The 12,028-nt window shown below is 41.4% G+C and overlaps 1 pseudogene; it reads right to left on the bottom strand.

The window, feature by feature from the left end:
- Positions 1 to 8,124: 8,124 nt before the first annotated feature.
- On the bottom strand, positions 8,125 to 9,182 carry LOC103298470 (U2 small nuclear ribonucleoprotein B''-like; annotated as a pseudogene).
- Positions 9,183 to 12,028: the final 2,846 nt, after the last annotated feature.

Raw genomic sequence — 12,028 nt, 5'->3', positions numbered from 1 at the left:
AATCTTTGCTAGTAGTTTCTGTTAACATTTTGTTTTTAATGGGACCTCATTCCTCAGAATTGAATTCATTGTTGTCTTCTCCTCTTTTCAAGTACCTTTTGTTTATAATGACACTAGTTTGAAACTATATATATATATATATATATATATATATATATATATATATATCCTACCTTATAATAGAGAAACATGCAAATTGACCGCACCTCCGCTACGCCCACGATTGGGCCAGCAGGAGGCTGGGGGGTGGGACTCCGGGTGGCCTATCCGGCCATTGAGAAGATCAAGATGGCGGCGCCCAGTCCTCTTAGTTCCGGGGGTCCCTGGGGAGATCAGCAACCTGGGGGGGCGTGGCTGAGCCCATCCAGCCGCTCCCGGGGGTCCCTGGGGCGATTGGCACCCGGGGGTGTGTGGCTGGGCCCATCCAGCTGCTCCCGGGGGTCTCTGGGGCGATCGGCACCCCGGGGGGGCGTGGCCGGGCCCATCCAGCCGCTCCCGGGGGTCCCTGGGGCGATCGCCAACCCGGGGGGGCGTGGCCGGGCCCATGCAGCCTCTCCCGGGGGTCCCTGGGGAGATCAGCAACCCAGGGGGGCGTGGCCAGGCCCATCCAGCCTCTGGGGGGGGGGTCCCTGGGGAGATCAGCAACCTAGGGGGGCATGGCCGGGAGATCGGCAACCCGGGGGGCCTAGCCGGCCCATCCAGCCCCTCCTGGGTGTCCCTGGGGATATAGGCAACCTGCGGGGGCGTGGCCGGGCCCATCCAGCCTCTTCCCAGGGGTCCCTGGGGAGATCGGCACCCCGGGGAGGTGAGGTGGGACTCGCCCAGCTGCTCCCAGGGTCCCTGGGAACATTGCAGGCATGTGGTTGCTGAGACCCAGACCAGGCCTCTGGCCACAGATTCATAGCTTTGCAGAGACCTAGGGCAGGGATCTGCCTCATCTGCAGAGAGACAGAGGTTCTGCAGTGCCCCCAAGACGTGGGCCCAGCCAGGGATCAAGCGGCATGGAAGGACTCCTGGCAGAGGGGCAAGGACCCTCACCCCTGAGGCGGGGGTTGAGGGGTGGTGCCACCTCAGTGGAGGGGTGCTGCACTGCAGGGTACTGGACTGACTGAGGTGATTCAGAGAAGCTCCCAGTGCTAATGGGCCTCGCTCAGGCGGCCTTCACACTTCAGAGGCAGTGACTCCTGCTCCTGCCTTGACCCAAAAGCAAGCTCGTGTCACCCTGCCCCATAGCAGAGCATGCCTAGGCAGTGAGTGCGAAGCCTTCCACCTGCTTTGGAGAAGGGGGGGCAGTAAAGAATGGGGGGAGAGGAAAGAATGTGGAGCATCTGCAATGAAGAGGTGCTTGAGAAAGAGGCTCAGAAGCCTGACTGGAAGGTTTGTTCTGTTTGCTGGGCTGCTGCCCCTTAGGAAGCGCAAAGAGCATGGCTCTGAGGGCTTCCTGTGTGCTGAGTCAAGTTCCACAGCCAAGTGGAATTGGCCTCAGTTTCCTGGTCTGTAAAATGGATGAAGCGTGTCCCAGTGCCTTTACTGAGCTTTGATGGCCAATTGAGATACTATATAAAGAAAATGAGGGAAGAAGTGAGAAAGAAAAGGAAGGACGAGCAACACAAAAGAAAGACTGAAAGGAACCTGTAAACCCATTGTCACTTAAATAGGGAATATAGTCAATAGTGTTGTAATGATGGTATGATGCCAGGTGGGTACTAGAAATATCGGGGAACACTTTGTAAAGTATATGATTGTCTAACCACTATTCTGTAACTAATATAAAACCTGAAACCAATACATAATAATGTTGAATGTAAAGAAATGAAAATTGGAGTGAAATTTTTATAAATTTCAAAGTTTAAATAAAAGCTATAAAGGAAGGAAGGGAAGAATAAAAAGTGTTTTTCATTTTGCCACTTCATTAAAAAGACAGTTGTCTTTATATGGTGCTTTTATACATTTCTAAGTCATTATCTCATTTTAATTTCCGGGCAACTTAAAGACAAGATAAGTATTCCCTCCACTATTCAAAGAAAGGAAATCTTGGTGTCTGGTACTAATGATTCAATCGTCAAGCCCTTATTGTAAAGCAGGGTTAGTAAAATTTTCGGTGCAGGGTCATATCTATACTAATAAAAGCCTTGGGGGTGATCAGGCCAGCAGGGGAGGGTATTTGGGGGCAATCAGGCCTGCAGAGGAGCAGTTAGGGGGCAATCAGGCCAGCAAGGGAGCAGTTAGGGGGCAATCAGGCAGGTAGGTGAGCGGTTAGGAGCCAGTGGTCCCGGATTGTGAGAGGGATGTCCAACTGCAGGTTTAGGCCTGATTCCACAGGGATCGGGCCTAAACCTGCAGTTGGACATCCCCCGAGGGGTCCCATATTAGAGAGGGTGCAAGCTGGGCTGAGGGACACCCTCCCCAGTGCACGAATTTCGTGCACTGGGCCTCTAGTATATATATATATATATATATATATATACACACATACACACACACACACACACACACACACATACACACACTTAATATATTTTTTATTGATTTCAGAGAAGAAGGGGAAGGGAGAGAGAGATAGAAACATCAATGAGAGAGAATTATCGATCGGTTGCCTCTTGCACGCCCCCTACTGGGGATCGAGCCCGAAACCCAGGCATGTGCCCTTGACCTGAATCAAACACTTCAGTCCCCAAGCCAATGCTCCATCCACTGAGGCAAACCAGCTAGGACGGGAAGACTTGATATTTAAACTCCTGAACACTGGGAGCTCTCTCTCTTGTGCTCTTATGCTCTTGGCCCCCTTGTTCTCTCGGGACTCCGGTTGCAGGGGGCGTGAGCCATGTGGGACCCATGCAATGGACTGATGGACTGAATCTAGCCTGATGCTACATCAGACCCAGCTCCACCATGGAACAGAAACTCTAGACACTGGCTCTGCTTTTGGCTCTGCTGGGGCCCCAGCTGCATATTTTCCAGGACCGGTTTAAGGAACATGGGACCTTGCAACCCCAGAAATACAATTCCATGCCAATAAAAACACTCTTTCGCCCATGCAAGTTTTAGAAAATTGCTTTCCTAAAGATATTATAAGAACTCCACTCCCACTAGCGACAGAGGAATCCCACCAATCCAATCCTCCAGCAACGAAAGTAGAGGGAGCAGTTTAAACTCTTGCCAGGCAGGCTGAGTGCAGAATCCTTCTAAGTTTCTATGACTTCCAACTGTTACATTGCCTTGTCCCCAAAGGAGACTACAGTATTTTTAGTGACTCACCTTTACCCAAAGCATTAACCAAAGCATTTAAATGAATTTTCATAGAAGCAATTCTATTTGACACCCCTATTTCATCAGTTTGTATAATATTTAATTAACCTATGTAATTACAATGTAAAATAAAATTAGTGTACACAAGTTTGGGAGCAAATAAAACCGACTCCTGGCAGCTATTCAATTCAACAGATGGGAGCAGGAGAGCACATAAATGTAAAATTAGCCTTCTAGCCACAAGATTCAGCATGTTGTGGGCAGAAATCAGGAAGTTTTAAGGGAGGACTAGAGAGCATGGATTAATCCAGTCACTTGATTAAGTGAAGGTTAGTTAATCGAGTGACATGGCATAGCATTATAGTTCATTGTGCCGATCTATAGTATTGGCCTATACTATGAAACCCTGAGGATTGCACAGCATCAGCTACTATCTGTACATCACAGAGAGATGTTCCACAGTTGGATTACAAAGGCTTTAATGTACTTTTCGTGACTCTCACCGGGAGGGGGTCTGAGCGCAGGAGAATAATTCTAATCATCTGTATCCTTTGTACAATATATTTTCTTCCAAGAGGGTTGTCTTGAGTAGAAATCATTTTCTACTAGGAGAACTAAAACGTTTTAGTGCAGTATACAGAACCATGCTTTTGAAAGAGCTATTGTGACTGTTCCAAAGTTCAAATTTCTTCCCTAAGAAAATTCTGTTTTCTCACCCAGAAGTTCCATTCCATTATTTCCTCAGTTCTTCCATAGAGCAATTCTTTATGACCAGATACACAAAAATGGTTCACATTGCGATTAGAATTCTGATTACTCAGGGTATGGCAAAAGTAGGTTTATAGTTGTGAGTATCCAAAACACAAGAGTTTATTCTTGTATTATTATTAATTACTAGCGTTCCCGTTGCAGGAAAAATCCTGCAATAGGATTTCCTGCTGCACTCTACCCCTCCTCCGCTCCGCCCTTGTCGCCCACCCCGCCTTCTCCTCCAGCCCGCCTGCTTTTCCCTTCACCCCCGGCCCCGCCTCCGCTCCGCCCTTGTCGCCCGCCCCGCCTTCTCCGCCAGCCCACCTGCTTTTCCCTTCGCCCCCGGCCCTGACTTCGCTCCTCCCTTCTCCTCCCCCCCCTCCGGCTTGCTTGCTTCTTCGAAGCTTTACTCCCTTCTGCAGCTCTTGGCTTCTTTCGATGCTGTCTTGATATGCAAATTAGCCGCCATCTTTGTTGGGGCAATTTGCATACTCGTCCTGATTGGTTGGTGGGCGTGGCTTGGCTGGTGGGCGTGGCTTGGGTGTAGCAAAGGTGCGGTCAATTTGCATATTTGTCTATTATTAGATTAGATTGTATTATTTTCCATATGGACAACTGTAAACCTACTGCTGCCACACCCTGTATTTGTCCTTGTAAAGCAGTTCATGTGCTTTGAAGGAATCTAAAAATATTCTGTGCACTTTTTTTCTCCATGCTCATTGTTGATGACTATTGTTCCATGCACATTGAACTGATTACATTAAATATTAGAGGTATTGGTTAGGCTCACAGATCTTATATGCACTTACATTTTAAAATACAAGATATATTTGAATTGTGGAATGGAAGAAAAGTTAATATTTAACTAAGTGACTAGTTTTTTGTAAAACTACAGGTGACAAACTGGCCTTTCCTACTGGTTTAATAATTTCTAGTAGCAGTGATAAATGGTTAGAGTAGGTATGTGAATACTTAGTCATCAGCAAGCATTTACAAAGAATTTGTTGAGGTAGCTTTCCTAAGCAAGTGTCCAATGTTTTTCCAAATGGTTTACAAATTGCCTGTAGGAGTTTGTTCAGTTTCCACTTCCCTGGACTTCATCCCAGATACCTGAAGTAGAATCTTTAACTGTGGAGCCTGGGATGTGCATTTCTATCAAACCCTGATGGCGCGAGTGCCTCTGAGAACCAGTACTCTTGGCATTTGCAATCCCTAGGTTAATAAGAAATGATCTCTTCCCAAGAGTAGGCCCAGTGTGGTGAATAAAATCTGGCAGAAGGCAAATAACCTTATCCTAAGATTAGAGCTCACACTGAAGTGTTTTTGCTGCCTTGTCCCTTCTGGCTGTTGAACTTTGCTTATAGACAGGAAGAGACTCAGAAACCTGCAAATAAATGCTATTTCTGACTAACTAGAAATCTAGGAGCTAGGATTCACGGCCTGCCTTCAATCTCAAGATAGGATCAATTTTTTCAGGGCCCATAGCTCAGCATGTAACCCCATGCTGGGGGACATTTAGAAGCTGAACTTTATTGATAGTTCATTGTGAAGAGTTTGTGGGCTGTGTCAATGCTATCAATGAAACAACAGCATAAAGAAATCTTTTGGTTCTATTTATTGTATTTTGCTTCAAAAGGAGACTCAATCTTGTTTTCACATTTAAGTACCATTCTGGAATTGATTAAAGTCTATTACAAGGTTTCAGATATCTGATATTGAAACAAAGGAATGATTCTTTAGTTCCTCATTCAATGGATGTGTAATAAGCAGAGACTTGTGAGTCTTTTAAAGTTTTATTTGCTTTGAGTGTCATGAGGTGTTAGAAGACATAATATTCTAATTTATGCCCATGTTCACTTTGAAGGATACATATAATTCTCTTTTCAGTGAATCCCATTTTGCTCCTTTTCACCTTTTGAAAATGTCATGTGCAACCTTTTAAAATTAAAGACCACAGGGCTCATAGGGAGCCTCACACCACATAGCAGAGGCAATTGCTCTGAGCTATTATACTGTAGAGCATGTATCTGCTACCTACCAAGAGAGGTAATATGGAGTCACACTCTGGAGAGCTTAAAAAAAACCCCAAAAAACAGAAAAGGGTGGATGCTGTGTTCTTGAAATGCCTTCACAGCAATTCTCTTTGAAAGAAGAGAAAAGAACAGACTCATTTTATGAGGCTGTTCAAGTCATGAGTTGGTTCCCAGCTGGACCACTCGGTCTTCACTGGACAGCTATCAGGCATGTCAGGCTTGTCCTGTGACTCCTGGCCACATCCCCTTTGTTTTTTATCTTCCCCATATAACTGCACCAACAATAATGCAGTGTACATTTCATATTTCTGAGAAGTGGCATCTTAATTTTTTTCAAGGCTGGGTAAACAGAATCATCATCATTATTCCATCTAATCCAGGGATTTTTAAATCTTCAAGAATTGGTTAAACCTTCCGGGTATTGATTTCTTCATCTTAGGTTAAACCCAATTTGGTTCTAATTTTAGTTTTGTGATCAAATTTATGATGTCTTATTCTGATCATATTTGTGTGATAGTTACTTTCTTGACTCATTTGAAAATTTTAAGGATTAAAGAATTTGAAAATGCACGGTGGTACCTCTGTAGTATGAAAGTTGCCCTTCTTGCAGATTATTCTATTTTCCCCTACCTATTTAAACATTTTACCTATTCTTTTGTTAAGAGATGTGCTTATTCTCATTATATGAACTTGGGAGAAAAAAAGAATTTTTCTATGATAAAATTAAATTCCTATGGTTTAGTACAAATTTAGTGCCAGGATTCTTCAAGCAGGAAGCTGATATTTGATATTTGTACACCTTAAATATATGTGACACGATAGAGAATCAGGAGTGTTAATGCCTCAAGAAAGGGATTTCTTAAGAGAAAGTGTATACTGGTTCTAGGATCTAGTCTCATGCCTTCTATAACCAATAGATATTTGGGTTTCTTAGGTTGCATTTGTGCCTAGAAATGAATACTTGTGTTTTTAAAAGATGATAGTTCAGGCTTTTACCACTTCTCAATCTATTACAAATTCAAACTCTGAACCAAGAACAGGTGACTGTGTTTTATGCACTAAGTGGTTAATTTGGTTGTTAGTTTTAGTTTTTAAGTTCTCTCCTGAAAATATTAAAAACCATGAAAATAGTTATTTTAGCAATAAAAAGAAATAGTAGCAAGCTTGTTTTTTTCATGCTTGGAAGTTGTCCAGGAAACAATTTAAATATATTTTGAAAGTAATTTAATTTTTATATTATCATTTTACTATAGATACTATATGTCAAATATACCATAGAGTTCAAAAGACAATTGATATTCATTATATCCTTTCATAATGAGGCATATTTAAAAGTTTGGAGTTGGGTAACTTCCTCAACTTGATAAAGAGCATTTACAAAAAACCTATAGCTAATGTCTTTGCTAATAGTGAGAAATTAGATACTTTTCCCTGATATCAGGAATAGGTCAAAGATTTTCCTCAATGTTCTTCTAGAAGTCTTAGTAATATAATAAAACAGAAAAGGAAATAAAATACAGATTTATATCTCAGAAGGATAGAGAAATAATTTATAATTACAAGTTTTCTAAAGCAAATGGTGTAAGAAAAGGGAGATGAGGGACCTAGAGTCAGGAAGAAGCTGTCTAAAGTTCAGTCAAGTTGAGGAAAACATTAAGGCCATCTCGATTACTTTCTTGTCTTGTTCCAGAAATGGGACTTATAAGGAACTCAGGTTCTATGTGTGAATCCTATTCTTCCACTTGCTAAGATTCTGACCCTAATGTATAGATGCTCTTTTTTCATTAGAGAACATTTATACTTTCAAGACAAGGAATACAGAAGGGTAAAAGTATGAGGCTGGGAAAGACCTATAGAGTTGTGTGTTTTTTTTTATTTTTATTTTTTTACAAAATACAAATAAAAGTTTATTATATAGAATTAAGGTCTTTACAGTTCATAGTTACCTAAGGCTGAAGAAAGACTAGGTAATTTTTAAAAACCTGCACAAAAATTTCATTTTCACTTCCTCCCACCCTCAACTATTAAAATAGCCTATCAAAGCAAACACTATAAATAACACCAAGTCCTTTAAGGACAACTTTCCTAAATGTTATTTCTTAGCATAGGTGATCTTTGTGGCATTACACAGTGTGATCTTAAATCCTTGTGAAGCATCCCTGACAGCTCCAGCCTGTCCATCATTTTCAAATTCAACAAATGTAATGTCATGCCTCTCAGGTACCAAACATACTTCCTTGAAACCAGGGAACTGATTAAACAGCCTGGGTAACATCACCTCATTAGTCTCTTCTGGTAAATTATTAAGGAATAAACTACAGTTTGGAGGGTAATCACGTACATGAGGATGTGGTGTTGCATTTCCTTGGGTGTTAGATGAAGCTGGTGTTACCTGACCAGGCTTATGCAGTTATTGCTGTCTGTCCCACAGTTTTGGGCGTTTTTCTCTTCTTTGTCAGCAAAAGTGCCACATGTTTTAGACATTATACCTAAATTTGTTTTTGCATACTGAATTTGCATTGGTTTACCATCAAATGGAAATCCTTGTAACTGTCTCAAGGCATTCTTGGATGAGCCCAGTTCTTTAAATTTACCAAAGGCTTACTACCTCATCTTCATGCTCTTTAATGCCACAATACCTACCACATGCCAAAGTCAGAAAACAGAGCATATAGGGATCTCTTCAATTCTTCTTTTTAAAATGTTGTCATTCATATTATTGATATAAACTAGCGTTCCCGTTGCAGGAAAAATCCTGCAATAGGATTTCCTGCTGCACTCTACCCCGCCTCCGTTCCTCCCTTGTCGCCTGCCCCGCCTTCTCCGCCAGCCCGCCTGCTTTTCCCTTCGCCCCCGGCCCTGACTTCGCTCCTTCCTTCTCCTCCCCCCCCCCCGCCCCCCCGCCGCTTGCTTGCTTCTTCGAAGCTTTACTCCCTTCTGCAGCTCTTGGCTTCTTTCGACGCTGTCTTGATATGCAAATTAGCCGCCATCTTTGTTGGGGTAATTTGCATACTCGTCCTGATTGGTTGGTGGGCGTGGCTTGGCTGGTGGGCATGGCTTAGGTGTAGCGAAGGTGTGGTCAATTTGCATATTTGTCTATTATTAGATTAGATTGTGGTTTGGTCTGACATTCATCTTTTGGGTTAAACTGTTTAAGTAGTCCGAGGTCTGCGTAGTGTTCTGTAAGAACCCAAAGCACCTACAGTCTTAATAAGTATTGGGAATACCAGAGGCCTGTTGCACAAAGAGATTCGTGTAATAGGCCTTCCTTCCCTTGGCTTCCAGCACCGGTTTTCCTCTGGCACCCAGGACCCAGGCCTTCGCTCGGGCCAGAGTCTGCCTTCTTCATCTTTGCTGTAGACTCCAGCTGGAGTCTGCCATCTTTGTCTTTGCTGCGGCACTCCGCTCCTGTAGATCCCTTCACCCCCTGCCCTCCCTCTCATAGCAGGCATCCTGCCCCACCTGGCCACTCCAGAGTCACCTGGAGCAACTGGGCGACTGCCATCTTTGGCCTTCTAATTTGCATACTCACTCTGATTGGCTGTGGGTGTAGTGGAGGTATGGTCAATTTACATGTTTGTCTATTATTAGGTAAGATGATATTGTTCCAAATGCCTAATAGGCATTTAAAACAAAATCAAAACTATTGCATAAAATTTATAAGAAATTGCAGTGTTTTGATTTTGCATGTGATTTCTGTTTCAATGTTATTTCTAAAATATTAAATTTTAAATTTTACAAAAACCATTGATGCTAGTTCCTCTCGTTAGTGGGAGCTTCAAACTTCACTACCTGTTGCATGGTCTGCACTGAAGAACAGTGGTCTTTGTAGGGCTGGTGGCCCAGCTACTTTGGATTGGCCTCATAGTTTGGTGATAGCAGATCATTCATATTAAATCCTGTATTTTATCCTGGGCCATTGATCCAAAATGATGGATCCAATATTGCATGTTTTCCTTAAAAGAAACTTAGAGTTTGAATCATGGGTGTATTTTCTTCCAACTTTCTTTCTTGAGTTGCATACAAGGAAAACATTATCATTCAAATGTTCTTTTAATCATCCCATCCATAACATTACCAGCAATCAGAACAGATTTGTAATTAAACAGATTTGTAATTTGAGAGCCATGTGCAAAAAAAACCCTAAAAACAGATATCTTGGGATATATTCCTAGAAGTGGGATCACACAGCTAGAAACACCAGTCAGAAAGGATATATGCACCCCTATGTTCATAGCAGCACAATTTACCATAGCTAAGATTTGGAAACAGCCTAAGTGCCCACCAGCAGATGAATGGATTAAAACACTGTGGTATATCTACACAATGGAATACTACGCTGCGGTGAAAAAGAAGGAATTCTTACCATTTGCAACAGCATGGATGGAACTGGAAAGCATTATGCTAAGCAAAATAACCCAGTCAGAGAAAGATAAATATCACATGATCTCACTCATTTGTGGAATATAATGAATGACACAAACTGATGAACAAAAACAGATCCAGAGACAGAGAAGCATTGATCAGACTGTCAAATTTCAGAGGGAAGGTAGGGGAGGGGAGGGGTAAGGGGGAGAGATCAACCAAAGGACTTGTATGCATGCATATAAGCCTAACCAATGGACTCAGACACCAGAGGTGAGGGTATAAGTGAGTAGGTGGGGGGAGGGGTATGGGGAGATAAGGACACATATGTAATACCTTAATCAATAAAGAAAAAAACCCAGATATCTTGCTTTACTGAGAAAATAGATAATTTTGTAAAATATTGGGCATTTATCTGTAAAAGTGGGCCTTTATATATTGAACTATAGTAAGAGCAGCCACTGGGCACCTTCAATACCTTTCATTTATGCTTTAATGAATTTTTAAAAAATCTGGTATAAGACTGATCCAAATTCTGCTATATTTTAATTTATCTTGGACAAAATTGGATAAATGTAAATATTAATCAGGACAATACAAGTAGAAGAATAAATTTATAATGCATAGTGAAGACAAATGTATTTTCTTAAATGATACATTTTTATTAAATTTATTTCTATGTAAAAAAATTATCAAACATCAAGAAAACAATGAGGAAGATGAGGATGGAAAATAGTGTGGATTATCTTTTTCTCTCCACTGCCTCTATTTCATATGCTGGGTGGTTTCTAATACAACAGACATGAAGGCTGTCCTATTAGCTGTGTTTAGGATCCATTATTCTGTGTGGAACATTCAAAATGCAGGAGGATTTTCATATGTTGGGATAACTATAGAACTCATGGTCAGAAGACTTGGTTTTAAATTCTTGCTCTATAAATTATGTGACCCTGGATGAGTCATGAAATCTTTCTGAGCCCTCAAATTCTCATCTGAGAAAATGAGAATAATAAAAATATTTTTGTGTTCTCTGTTACAAAGTTGTAATAAGCAGCAAATAATTTAAAGTATTGGAAGATGTTGCACACCAAAATGCACCATCAAGGATTATTACTTATGCTTCAGTGCATACATGGAACATAGTCTGCATTCACTGTCAGAAACTAACTCTCCATCATGTTGACATTTGCTAATTTTAAATCATGCTGCAAATGAATGGCTCAGATTGGAACACCTGCTATCATCATTTTTTAAAGAAAATGACTATCATTTGATTTACAAGAACATTTTATCTTAATAAGTTCAGTTCAGCATTTATTAGCATGTATTAGCCTGAAATTCCCTGAACAGAAAATAATATCTAGTTCTCTTCTCAGATATCAGAGTATCAACCATATTATGCTTGAACACTATACTTAGTAGGAATTGCTGGCCTCAATAATTCTTATTATTTTCCCAGAAGTATTTTATAAAATATAGGGTTTAAAAATAAAGGAAAAAAGCAAATAGTGTGACTCAAGAGAAGACAAACATTTTGGCATCATAGTTCTATATTGTGTATGTAGGATATCACATTTTCTAGGCGATAACCTGCTGTGAACAACTTTTCCCATTTTAGGTTATAAAAAACA

Source organism: Eptesicus fuscus, chromosome 6, assembly GCF_027574615.1.
Source record: "Eptesicus fuscus isolate TK198812 chromosome 6, DD_ASM_mEF_20220401, whole genome shotgun sequence".
In the NCBI taxonomy this organism is placed as follows: Eukaryota; Metazoa; Chordata; class Mammalia; order Chiroptera; family Vespertilionidae; genus Eptesicus; species Eptesicus fuscus.
Note: the sequence above shows the minus strand (reverse complement) of the source record. Positions and strands in the feature narration are given on the sequence as shown.